Below are 14,106 nucleotides of genomic sequence, written 5' to 3' on the forward strand. Positions count from 1 at the left end.
CCTCGAACTTTTGACAATAATAAATTGATAGTAGTAAAGTTGCAAGAAAAATGTGTAGGGTTAATTCAATGCATATGAATCCCGATCTTTAGCGAGGGTTGAAACTATACACAATAAACATTAATGGAGTGATTATTTCAATAAAAGCAACACATTTGTTTCACCTTAGCTTTTTGCAACCTCAAAACGCTAATAAATCTGTAGATATGTATCCATATTCTAGCTAAAAAGACTGAACATACTCAATCTCTTGGGTACTGAGATTTACAAGTTAAAATATGTAAAAAATCAGATGCGCATCACCATGAATTTGGAAATTATTATACATGAAATGGAATTATCAACATTGAAATTAATGCAAAGGTGAAAATAAAAATATGAACAATTTAGGTTATTTTCAAAGAAAAACAATTGCCATGGTTACAATTTTATATATAAATATGAATTTTATAATTTTATAGTTTTTTCCTAGAGTCTTCATTATTGGTGTAAATCACAATGGTGCATGTAACCTTTCAGATTTTATGTTTTGATGGGACAAAATTGGAGTATTGTTTTTCAGAGCTAATGCTAGTTTATTGAACCTTTATTCGTTCCCATGTTAATTAGTAACATACAATTAGAGTTTAATTTGTAGGGTGATCAAAACATTTTGCAAAACCCGAATGATATATAACTCAAATTGGAGGTTGAATCTTTGGAAGAAAGTCTAAAAACCATGAAAATATCTCTACTACATAACTAATAGGGTGTTATTTAGAACCACTATATTGAATCAATGTTGACCATTGTGCCTCTTGCTCTTTGAACATTGAGGTCCTACTATGCTAGAATTCCTAAAGATGTCTCTCTCCACATTAGGGTCATTTCCATCTCCATAAATCCTCACCAATTACTATGAAGTACAAAATACCCTCACTTAATTTTATAAATGGAATCAAATCCATTATAATATTTTGATTCTTACTTGATTTGTAAACTACCATGGATATTCCACTCGATAATTTGTCACAATATATTTGAAAAAATTAAGCTTAAAATTCAAAATCTACACTATGAGGGTTAGATTTTGGATTTGTAAATTATTGTTTATTACATATGCATGCAAATTATAATTATGCAAAAAAATAGAGAAAAATTAAATAAAACTCACAAACCACAAATTAACACAAGATATAACCTAATAAACCCTTTTTAGAGAAAAATCGACTGGAAGGTGAGGTCGCTTTGCTCTCTTTCATTGAATGTAAATGGATGCAAGTACAAAGAAGTGACGCATGTGGTCTGTGGGCCACTACAAAGCACTAATCCTCTTTATTTTCTCTCACCCCTATTCCATCACTGGCTATTTTGTCAGGTTATGGAACAAAATGCACTCGAATAGAATGGAACCCTTGTTCTTGCTAGTGACTTGGTTATAACATAACTCAATAGTCTACTGGTGGTTAAGTTTGACTCCTTTAACTCTTAACTAGAGCTATAATATTGAATATTCTAGAAAATTCTTTATCATGTTCATGTGGCTAGCCCCTTTTCCATGAATAATGGGGTTTGACATGGCATCCTCTCAAATTATGGTGGTCAAAATAGGAAGATAAATTTCCAAGTGGATTAACCTTTTCATATGGACTCTGATTGAGGTGATTCTTGCATTGTTGGAAATGTCTATGTGTGTAGAATAGAACAAAAAGGTTGTATGCTTAAGTGAAAAAAATTTACACCCCCACCCTTAAAAATAAAAAATGTCGTTTGATGCCTCAAACTGCTCCTAGAAGGTTTTGAGACCCCAATTTTCCAAACTAGGGTCCGTAGGTAAAAAAAAGTCTTATGAGTTGATTCCTCCACTTTTTCCACCCCGAAAGCATTGAGATGGATGAAAAACAATATAATGATGTAATCTAGATCAAACCTCCCCATTTTGGGAGGCTTTTGGTCCCCAAAAACTTCTACTAAATGAGGGGAGGGAATTTTTACTCCGCCTTCTCTCAGATGTACCATTTAACTTTTCTTGGAAGTTTTCCTTTAAAAGGTCATGGTGCCCTTATCTTGTAGCGTTGGACCTATTCTGCAAAACTATGTCCTTTGTCAACTTTTTATGAGAATTTGGTGCCAAATATTGTGCATAAGGTAGGACGTGTTCCTCTTCCCGATCTAACATGGAAGGCTCATAGAGTTTAAGATTCTCTACATTCACCATTGAAAAAATATGCATATATGGGGGTAAACTGAGTCTATAAGCATTATTTACCACCTTTACTTGTATCTCAAAGGGACCATATCACAGAGCCTTGATTTTCTTACTAGGACCTTATAGCCTCTCCTTGTTCAACTGTAACCATACTTTGTCTCCCACCTTCAAGGACTTCTTTGTTCTATGTTGATCATGATTGGCCTTATATTTTTCTTGTGACTTTTTTAGTGTCTTCTTTACCTATATATGGATTTGCCTCATCTTCTCAACAATTTTTTCTTCCCATAAGGCATCCTCTACAAGATCCTCCCTCTCTTATCTTTGCTTCCCATATGCAATATCAAAGGTGAAAGTGGAAAATATCCAAAACAAGTTACAAATGGGGACTTACTAGTATAAGTGTGGATTGTTATGTTATAAGAGTGTTGTATAATAGATTTTCATCCCAGGTTTTTGGATGCTTCTGATTGTAACCCCTCAAAAGGTGCACCAAATTCCCATTGACTACTTATGTATGCCCATGTGTTTGTGGAAGGAATGTTGTAAACCTCTTCAACTTTGTGTCCATATTCTCCCACAATGCAGTCCAAAATATATGAGAAATGTTTTGTCCTTATATTAAATAATTCTCCTTAGTATCTCAAAATGCACCCAGACCTTTCCAAAGAACAAGTTCATCACTACTTTCCCATTGATAGTCTTTTTATAATGCATTAGAACGCACATCTTGCAGAATCTCTCAACTACCACAAATAGGTAGTCATGTCCCTCCCTGTTTGTTGCTAAAACTCCCAACAATTCCATGGAAATGATTTCCCAAGGACGAGTGGGTACAAGTAAGGGGTGTTATAGACCCTATTTCCTATTACTAGGTTTACTGGTACCACACAACATGCATCCTCTTATGAACCTATCTACTGGTTCTTTCATCTTAGGCCAATACACATACATCTTGGCCACTATTTTCCCTAAGCCAAAGTGCCCTACAACCTTGGAGGTGTGAGCCTTTCTAATAAGTTGCAATCACGTATTGCCTTTGGGAACACATAGCTTATCCATCTCGTAGAGTAAGCCATCCCAAATATGTATTCAACTATGTTGTCACCATCATGCACATGACTCTAGTTTTGCAATAGTCAAAACACCTCCTTGAGGTCATCATCCTCTAAATATGCCTCTCTATATGCATCATAGGTGAATGGCTCCATGTGCATCAAAGTTACCAAAGCTATGATTTTTTATGTGGGTGGCCTTGAAAGCATGACGACCAACTTGTTTGTGTTGGCCTTATTATACTTGATCACTAAATGAAAATGTGTACTCTAGGTCTACAGATATTGTAGCTGGTGGTGATTGCGAGGATGATTCTCCCTTTTCTCATTAGATAGTGTTTTCACTTCACATATTGCACTTGGGTATATAGTTCCTTGATGTAAGTAGGATAGTTAAGAACCATCCCATCCAATACTTCAAAATGGTAGCATAGAGGCTTTCTTCCTTGTATCAAGACCACTCCCATAACATACCCACTTGCATATGTCTCCACTTCGAAGGTTTTTTGCAAGTTATGTAATGCTTGAATTTCCACTTTACTAATCTTCTTCTTTAGCTCCTCAAATTCCCTTTGTTGACCCTTTCCCCACTGGAAACTATTTCCACTCACTCTAATTGTGTGTAGTGGTGTTTCTACTGCTAAAAACAAGGCTATGAATTTCGTCAGGTATTATGATGCATTACCTCTAAAACATTAGTAGGCACTAACCACTTCATGATGGCCTCCATATTGGAATGATCTATTTCCATCTCTCCTCCACCTATCACATGCCCCATATTTACCAAAGACTGCTCTACAAATTGACACTTCTTGATATTTTTTGGCAGTTGGTGCTTCTTTAAAGTCTCTAGCACCTATGTCAAATGTGAGATGTGCTCCTCCCATGTAGCATTGTATACCATTATATCATACAAATAGACAAAAACAAATGAATGTATAAAAGAGCACAATATATCATTCATTAACCTAAAAAGTGTAGTTGGTGCATTGCATATAATAAGTGACATGACTAACCATGCATACAAACCTTGCCCAATTTTGAAGGCGATATTCTAGGTATCTTCTTCTCTGACTTGAACTTGGTGGTATCCAAGCTTTAAGTCTAGATTGTTGAATTATTTCTCTTATTTCAAATGATCCAATAGAGGATCTATCCTAGGCAAGGGATACCTGTTTTTGAACATAATTTTTTTTAACACCCTATAATCAATACACATCCACTAAGTCTCATCCTTATTTGGCACAATGATGATGGGTGACCCATATGGTGCGGTACTTGGTCACATGACACCCCATTCTGTGTTTAGGAATGCAACAAGAAAGTCTCAATTTGAATTTTCCTTGGTCAAATTGAGAAATTTCAAATTTCCACATCAACAAACAACTTGGATGCAGTTAACTTGTGTGACATGGCTCTTGTCACATAGTTAGCTCAGTAAATTCGAGTTAGAGGGCTTGGAATTCAGTTAAGCATGTGTGATTGCTAATTTGTAGCAATCAAGGTCAGTTATTTCAAGTTGTTTTTAGTTAAACTAGTTCTAACTGTTGGAGGAACTAGTCGAAAGTCAGTTGTGCGGTGGCACAACAATCTAATCTAGTGATCATCCATTTAACTTATCAATCAACCTAAAATATCTAGTGCATGCAAAGAATTCGAGTTCCCTAACTATGGTGGAGATTCCAAGGCATTGTAACATCAATTGTAGACTAGTCTTGAGTGTACAGGTGTTGCATGAAGTTAGATGATCAACCTTAGGAATTGCGCAATCAATTGGAGGAAAATTCCTAAATAATAGGGGTCTAATTCCTTAGTATTTGCACAAGGAAATAGTAGCTCAAGGAGACAAAAAAGTTGACTAATTATGGGTCTGAGTTTCTTAGTGAGTAGAGAGATAGGTTATTCACTTGCAGGTTGAGCTCAGATTGAGCTAGCAATTGTAATACATCTCTATTCATCATATTAATGCAAGCAGGAAAAGGGGTTTTTAGAATATTTCTTTCCCTTGGAAAAATACTATGTGCATGTGTGTTATTTCTCATTACATGTTTTTGATTGATGTTCTAAATTGTGAATTGAATTTTGTAGAGTAGTAGAGTAGGATTGGGTCTTGTGATTTCGATTAAAATTCCATAAGGAGTTAGAAGTATACACCCTAATTTCTACATGGTATCATAACAAGATTCACATTAGAACATGAATTTCGAAGTTGTTTCTCGAGAGGATCGAATTTGTAGTTCAATGTAGTCGGATCTCTACAGAGTTGGGAAGATGACTTCAACGGGCTGAGACTAGAGTATGCCTTGGAAGGCAGAGCTGATTTCATTGCATAGAAGGATCACATGGAGGCAGTGTTGGATGACAATGGATTGCTAGAATATGTCAATATGGACATTGCAAAACCACAGGCATCTGATGCACATAACCTATCCCAATGGGAGAAAGGTGTAGTTAAGGTGAGGATAATAATATTGGAGGGAGTACAATACCACATTGTCTCAAATCTCCATGGGAAATAAACTCCTTTCGCAATGTGGAAAGCACTAATAGAATTGTTTGGGAATAACAACAACCATGGGAAATTGGCGCTCAAGGATAAACTTTGAACTTTCAAGATGCATAAGAATGACACTATCCAACATTATCTGAGCATATTTACACAAGTTCGTGATGAATTTGGCGGGGTTAGTGTTAATGTTGCAGAATATGACTTGGTAAGCCTAGACCTTCTAGGCCTTTCCAAAAGTTGGCATAAATACCAAGACTCAGTGAATGAGAGGGAGAAATCACTGAAATGGGAACACTTATGGTCTGATTTGGTACAAGAGGAGATAAGGCAGAACACTAGAGATGGGAATTCATCCAAGGGTGATGATGAAGAAAACTTTGCATTAGTTGGAAAGGGAAAGAAGGGAAAAAGGAAGAAATCTCAAACCAAACCAGAATCTTGCCAAGGTGGAAAGAAGAAGGATTTGTCCAAAATTAAATGCTTCAATTGTCATGAATTCAGGCATTAGTCCATGAAGTTTCCACATAAAATGTTGAGCAAGAAGAAATGAGGACCAACAGGTGAAGCTTTGGCTTTACAGTGCGAGCTTGACTTCACCCTTATCACGTGCATGGTTAGCACAGTGATGGGGAGTGTGTGTTACTTGGACTCAAGTGCATCATTCCACATGATAGGGTGTAGAGAGTTTTTGAGTGACCTGGAGGAGAAAGATCTCCAAATTCATATTGAGCTAGGGGATGACGGAAGGTACAACACGATCAAGATTGGTATAGTCACCTTTAAGAGGGAGTCAAAATCCTCTCTCAAACTCAAGGATGTCATGTTTGTTCCAAGCCTAAAGAAAAATATCATCTTTGTAGTAGTTTTAGACGACTGTGATTATGATGTGATCATCAGTAAAGGGAAAGGATTCCTGAGACACATAGCTTCAGGACAAGTGAAGAAGATCTGGGTTCAGGTAAAGAACCTGTACAAGTTGGATGTGGAGAAATAAGGCAGAAAAAGTGCATAGTCACGATGTCGGTGAAGTTTGGCACATGAAATTTGTACATTTGCATCATGGCACCCTAAACATTATGTAGCAAATAACCATTGGCCTCCCTAAAGGAGCACTTGAGCAGTAGAAAGTCTGCAAAGGTTGTACCTTGGGGAACTATGTGAAATCCACATTCCATGAACGAGACAACAAAGCACATGCAATCGTAGAAAGAGTCCACCCTGATTTTTATGGACCCTTCTTGATAGCCTCCACTTCTAGACACAAATATTTTATCATTTTTATTTATTATTTCTCAAGGAAGTGTTGGATCTTCTTAATTCAGAAGAAGGATGAGACATTCTCAAAGTTTGTGGAATTCAAGGCACTAGTTGAGCAAGAGACCAGAAAGAAGTTGAAGGCTCTCAAGAGAAACAATGGAGGTGAGTATGTTTCGAATGAATTCAATAATTTATGTACGAAAAAAGGAATTCGAAGAGATTTTACAACACCCAACAACCCACAACATAATGGGGTAGTTGAGAGAAAGAACCAAAGCATTGTTGGAGCTATGAGAGCTATGCTACATGACGAATACCTACCACTAAATTTGTTGGCAAAGGCATGTAACACAAGAGTCTACTTGTAGAACCAGATTCCTCATCATATTCTTGTCATAATTACACCAGAGGAGGATTTATTAGGGAGAAAGTCAGAATGTCACACTTTAGGATTTTTGGAGCCTCTGTTTACTGCCATTTCTCCAAAGATTCAAGGAAGAAGCTTGAGCTGACATCAGATTTGAGAGTTTTTGTGGGTTACATACAAACTCCAGACAATTACCGTGTGTATTTACCTTCCCTTAGAATGATAGTTGTGTGAAGGGATGTAGATTTTGATGAGGATAAAGCGATGTGGTTCTCTCTTAAGAGGGAGATTCAGATCCCACCAGAAGAGGATCTTCTATCTCCAGAGGAGGAGCCTCAAGAAGTTTTGGAGCAGCCACAAATAGAGGAGAAAAAAGTGGAGACATCCACTCAAGCATAACCATCCATAGAAGGGAGAAAAAGAACCAGGGAAGCTAATAGTTTAGTGTAGGATGTGAGGGAGAATGTGGGATCTCCTTCAAATTTTCACAGGCAAAGGAGGTCACCTGAGAGGTACACTATCTACATGCCTCTAATGACTGAGCTTGTAGAGACTGAGTCATCCTCTTTCAAGGAAGTAATAGAGAAACTTGTTTGGGTTGATGCAATGGTGGAAGAATATGAATCCGTTGTAAAGAACAGTGTTTAGGAAGTGGTCCCGAGACTTAAAAATAAATTAGTTGTTGGTTCGAGATGGATCTTCAAGGTTAAGCACGTAGTATACATAAGCATAGAGAACTGTAAGGCCATATTTGTGGCCAAAGGATTCTCTCAAGTTGAGGGAATTGACTATGAGGAGACCTTTCTCCTGTAGCAAGGTATTCATCCATTAGATCAATTCTTGCACTGGATGTGCAGATGGGGTGGAAGATCCACTAGATGGATGTAAAATTAACATTTCTCAATGGTGTTATTGAGGAGGAGGTGTACATTGAGAAACCATAAGGTTTTGAGACATTTAATCAGGAGTCTCATGTGTGCAGACTCAAGTGAGCATTGTACGATCTCAAACAAGCACCCCATGCTTGGTACACCAGGATTGACAGTTACCTCACTGGTTTGGGCTTCACCAAAAGTGAAGCGGATGCGAACCTCTATCATATCTTGGTAGAAGTTAAATGGTTTATTATTGTCTTACATGTTGATGATTTTATTTTAATTGGTGATGAGCAGCTAATCAAATCTTGCAATGAGGACCTTGCAAGGGAATTTGAGATGAAGGATATGGGTCCCATCCACTACTTCCTTGGGCTTGAAGTATGGCAAAGTGATGGGAATTGTTTGTGTCTCAAGGAAAGTATGTCAACGAGATACTACATCGATTCCACATGGAGAGTTGTAAGTCCATGGAGACACCTCTAGCGACCAACTGGAGGAAGGAGACTACCATTTCAGGTGAAGAGGTGGATGCTTTCATTTACCGACAGTTAGTGGGTTCACTGATATACCTTATGAACATACAACCAAATATGTGCTATGCAGTCAACCATCTAATCCAAGCTATTGTTAGGTAAACCAAATTACATTGGAGGGAAGCTAAGCATGTTTTACGGTACCTCAGAGGCACTACCCAGTATGGATTATGGTACAAACGGACATAGGGAGTGAAGTTGTATGACTTCACAAATGAATTTTGGGTAGAGAGTCCATCCGAATGAAAGAGTACATTAGGTGGAGTTTTCATTGTTGGATCTACAACAATTTCCTTGTACAACAGGAAGTAGATATATGTGGAACTTAGCTTGATAGAAGCAGCACGCATGGCTTGAAGTCAAGCAACATGTGAGGTGATCTGGATGAGAAAGATACTTGTGGGACTATTTGGTCAGATGATGGATCCAACTGTGATCTATTGTGATAATCAGAGTTGCATTAAGCTCTATGAGAATCTGGTATTTCACGATCGATACAAGCATATATATATTTGGTATCATCATTTACGGGACTATGTGCAAAGGAGTATAATGTTGCTACAATTCATTCTTACAGAGGAACAAGATGTTGACATTTTGACAAAGGCTTTGTCAAGAGAGAAGTTCAAGTTCCATAAGTGCAGGATAGGGTTGGTTGATAATCCATTTCTTGTTGAGAGGGAGTGTTGATAAATGCAGCAAGAAAGTATCGATTTGACTTTGCCTTGGTCAAATTGAGAAAATTTGAATTTCCACATCAAAAGAAAACTTGGATGTAGTTAACTTGTGTGACATGGTTCTTGTCACTTAGTTAGCTCAACAAATTCGAGTTAGAGGGCTTGGAGTTCAGTTAAGCATGTGTGATTTATAATTTGTAGCAATCAAGGTCAATTATTTCAAGTTGTTTTCAGTTAAAGTAGTTCTAATTGTTGGAGAAACTAGTGGAAGGTCAATTGTGCAGTGGGACAACAGTCTAACTCAATGATCATCTACTTCACTGATCAATCAACCTAAAATAGCTAGTGCATGTAGATAATGCGAGTTACCCTACTTTGGTCGAGATTACAAGGTAATGTAACATCAATTGTAGACTAGTCTTGAGTGTACAGGTGTTGCATGCAGTAAAATGATCAACCTTAGGAATTGTGCAATCAATTGTAGGAAAAATCCTAAATAATAGGGGCCTAATTTCTCAAGATTTGCGCAAGGAAATAAGGGCTCAAGCAGAGGCAGAAATTGAATAAGTCTGGGTTAGAGCTTCTCATTGAGTAGAGATATAGGTTATTCACTTCCAGGTTGAGCTCAAATTGAGCTAGAAATTGTAATACATCTTTATTCATCAAATTAATGCAAGTAGACAAAGGGTTTTCTAGTAGATTTCTTTCCCCTAGAAAAATAATAAGTGCATGTGTGTTATTTCTGATTTCATGTTTGTGATTGATGCTCTAAATTGTGAATTGAATTTCGCAGAGTAGTAGAGTATGATTATGTCTTGTGATTTCGATTAAAATTTCATAAGCATATATAATTTTACACCCTAATTTTTACATTCTAGTACTTGTTGAAATTTCTTCCTTTATTTTGTAATGGACTACTTGTACAACACAATATTTATCAATGGGAATTTTGGCAATCGCTGGATCTCATGATCCACTTCCCTCTTGGGTGGTATCCCTTTAGGCTCTTAGAACACATCCTTGTATTCTTGCAGAAAATCCTATAGTTATTGTTTATGTTTCTTAGTACACCCCTACGTGGATACCTTTACTCTTATTGAATCTTATGCAGATTGATTTTCTCTTTAAAGTAGTAAAACATACTTCTTGCTAGAATCAATCAGTTTCTTAGCTTGATTGGAACTTACCAACCAAATTTTGGACTTACTCTTATACACATTGATGGTGAAGTATTTGCAATCATTGATGAAGCAATATTGATTCACCCTCTACATAAATATTGCATCTAACATGTACATGGGACTTCCAAAAACCACTCCACATACATCAAGAGGAACTAAATCTAGTTATATTTCATCAATAAAATCCTTGTTGATAGAAAATCTAATTTTTCTCTGTTTGGTTACGTTTATTTACACATATCTATTTACCCTTCTCAATGGATATGGGCTTGGATGATCACAAAATTCCAATCCTAATTTGTTGACCAAATTTGTTGTAGTGATATTCACCTATGATCCTAAGTTGAAGAGAGCATCAATCTTGGTCTTCTTGAACTGTATCTTTATATGGAAGAGTATGGAATTTTCACTCTTCCTATTGCTAAAAGCTACTCATATTCACCTCCTTATGCACTAATGTACAAAAAATATTCTTGTCCATGTTTGAGCTATTGTCAACCTAGATTCTTGAATTAGTGGCCATGAGATTCTTCTTCTTATAATATTTATTTTTGCTCTTCAGGTTAAACTCCTGATGAAACTTCCAACACTTCTCTTCTATATGAACATTAATGTTACAATGGTTTTACTGGTTGCTAGGTTTTTTACACTAGTGTGCTATGATTGTCGTCCCCCCCGCCTCCCCCACTTTCCACTTATTCTTCCCCTTTGTAGAAGCATATTTGTTCCCCTTCTGCTTCGACACACTTGATTTCCTTTTCTTATGGCCTATGTTCTCTAAGTATTGTGCCTATACACAAGCCTTGTCGAACAATCTAGGATTGAACATAATCACTCTCTTCTGAAGATAGCTATGTAGACTTCCCACATACTTGAGGAGTATGTTTAGGTTCCTTGGGGAGATATCTAACACTATTTCCATCTTTCTAAAATTTCTAGTCCACTACTATACACTTTGCTTCTACTTTTTCTTGAAGTAATGCCATTATATCCACTAGTGCTCTACATACATGATAGGGTAAAATTGTGACTTTATGAGGGTTTTGAAATCCACCCACTTCATCACTAGAGGATCTCCCACCAACCGTAAGGTATTTGTGTAGATTTCCCACTAGGTAAGGGCATGGCCCTCTAATTTCAGTCGAACGAATGAAATCTTTTGTTCTTCCTCTATGTGGTGGACACTAAAATAAATTTCTAATTGCTGAAATCAATGATTTATATATAGAGAATAAAAATTTTGATACTTGAATATGTCAATCCTTTCTTCCATTTTCAATAGGGATTGTGAATTGGTTAGAATACTTGAATTATATTAATCATTTTTAAGTTCCTTCTTTGTTTCTTCCTAATCTCCTAAACTCCCTTCTGATCAAACCTCTGTGTTAGAACCCCCATCTTCTCCAAATAGCTTGAGCTTATTGTTCAAGGATTCCTTGAGGAGGCTTACATTATTATTTATATATGCAACTTGTTCTTATAGTTGCACAAACCTCTCCTTTTCTGTATCATGAATGTTGTTCATAAATTCACTAGCCATGATTGGGGTTTGTGATTTTTGTCTTAACTGATCAAGATCCCATACAAATTCCCACAATATACCCCAAAAAAACATGCTCCGATACTAATATGATCCATAAATTGCAATGGATATTACATTATACAATTCATCACAACAAATATGATAAAATAAAGCTTAAAATCCAAAATCTACATTATGAGTGTTTATTTCTCATATTTCTGGATCTATAAATTAATATTTATTCTATATGCATGAAAATTATAACTATGCAAAAAATAAAGAACAATGAAATAAAACTCACAAACCATAAATTAACACAAGCTATAACTTGGGAAACCCTTTTGAGAGAAAACCTAGCTAAAAGGTGAGGCCACTTTGCTCTCTTTCTCTGAATGGAAAATGGATGCGAGTATAAATAAGTGAGGCATGTGGCCTATAGGCTAATACAATGAACTAATAATCTTGTTTTTATCTATATATATCCCATCTATGGCTACTTTGTTTACCTATGGAACACTCGAATAGAATGGAACCCCTTTTACTCCCAATGGCCTGATTATAACACAACCCGATAGCCTACTAGTGGTTAAGTTCGACTCCTTCAAGGCTTAACTAGAGTTACAATATTAACTGTTCTAGAGTCTTCTTCATCATGATCACGTGGCTAGCCCCTTTTCCATGAATAACGGGGAATGATGTGGCATCCTTTTGAATCATGGTGGTCAAAATAGGAAGGTCAACTTTTAAGTGGCAAAAATTTTGAATACAGACTTTGATTGAGGCAATTCTTGCATTGTTGGGAAGGCCTTTGACCTTGGTAGAATAGAAAAAAAATGGTGCTATGCTTAAGTGGAAAAGTTTTACCATCACAAAACACCATTTGATGCCTTAAATCATGCCTGGAAGGTTTCAAACCCCAATTTGCCAAACTAGACCCCGTCGGTAAAAATGGTCATATGAGTTGAGTCCTCCACCTTTTTCACTCTTAAATCATTGAGATGGATGACAAACAATATAATGATCCAATATGAATCTTTTCTAATGTAGTTCCCAAACACCTTAGAACTAGGCATTGTTGGGTGAATAGTGTGAAGCACATCATTAATATTTTTTTTTCTAACCTTAATTTTTCTCCTATACATGATTTACTTCCATATTAGAAGCACATGTATCATTAATTCTTGTGTGTTTTCACTATTATTTGTAATTCTTCAACAAATGGGCATGGTTCTTGTGTTATTAGAGGAATTTGGAAGTATAAAGGGCCTCAAAACAAAAGAATGTACTATCAATATCAACTTTAAAAGAACTATTAATATTCAAGATGATGATGTAACCATAAAGAAATATTTTTGGAGAGAAATAAAAAGCCTACTTTTATCATATTTTGAACTCATTTTCTTATGTGTTTAATCAAATTTAAAGTGCAGGAACTCATTGGATATGAAATTCCAAATAAAAATACTTCCAAGTCAAACGAAAAAAATTTCACATACTCAAGTCTTGGATTATGGGAACAATGTATTCCTTTATCAAATATGCCAACTTTCAGGACATCTACAAGTTACTTATCATTATGCTACTAATAAAAAAGAAATCAAATCAAAACTAAATTATATATAATTTTCTAGAGGAACAAAGTTCAAACATTGACAATGATCAAAATTAGCCTGATTAGAAATCACAAGTGTTGACTGGAGAATTGTTAAAGTTAGAGCCAAATTCCACTTTGGACAACTCATTTGATGGAGATAATTATTTCATTGAATTCCTCTTTTCGAGAGGACCAAAATCGACCTAAAGATCACTAAATTTGGACAAGGAGAAATATGTTTTTGAAGTGAAGCCCACACATGTGAAAATTGTCAAGGTCGGCCACATCATCATGTAGGCTCATGAAGCCCAACAGACATGTCTTTTGACCCTCATCAATTCATAT

The sequence above is a fragment of the Pinus tabuliformis genome, chromosome 1_2, assembly GCF_031772625.1.
Source record: "Pinus tabuliformis cultivar Carrire ecotype Pingquan chromosome 1_2, CPIR1, whole genome shotgun sequence".
In the NCBI taxonomy this organism is placed as follows: domain Eukaryota; kingdom Viridiplantae; phylum Streptophyta; class Pinopsida; order Pinales; family Pinaceae; genus Pinus; species Pinus tabuliformis.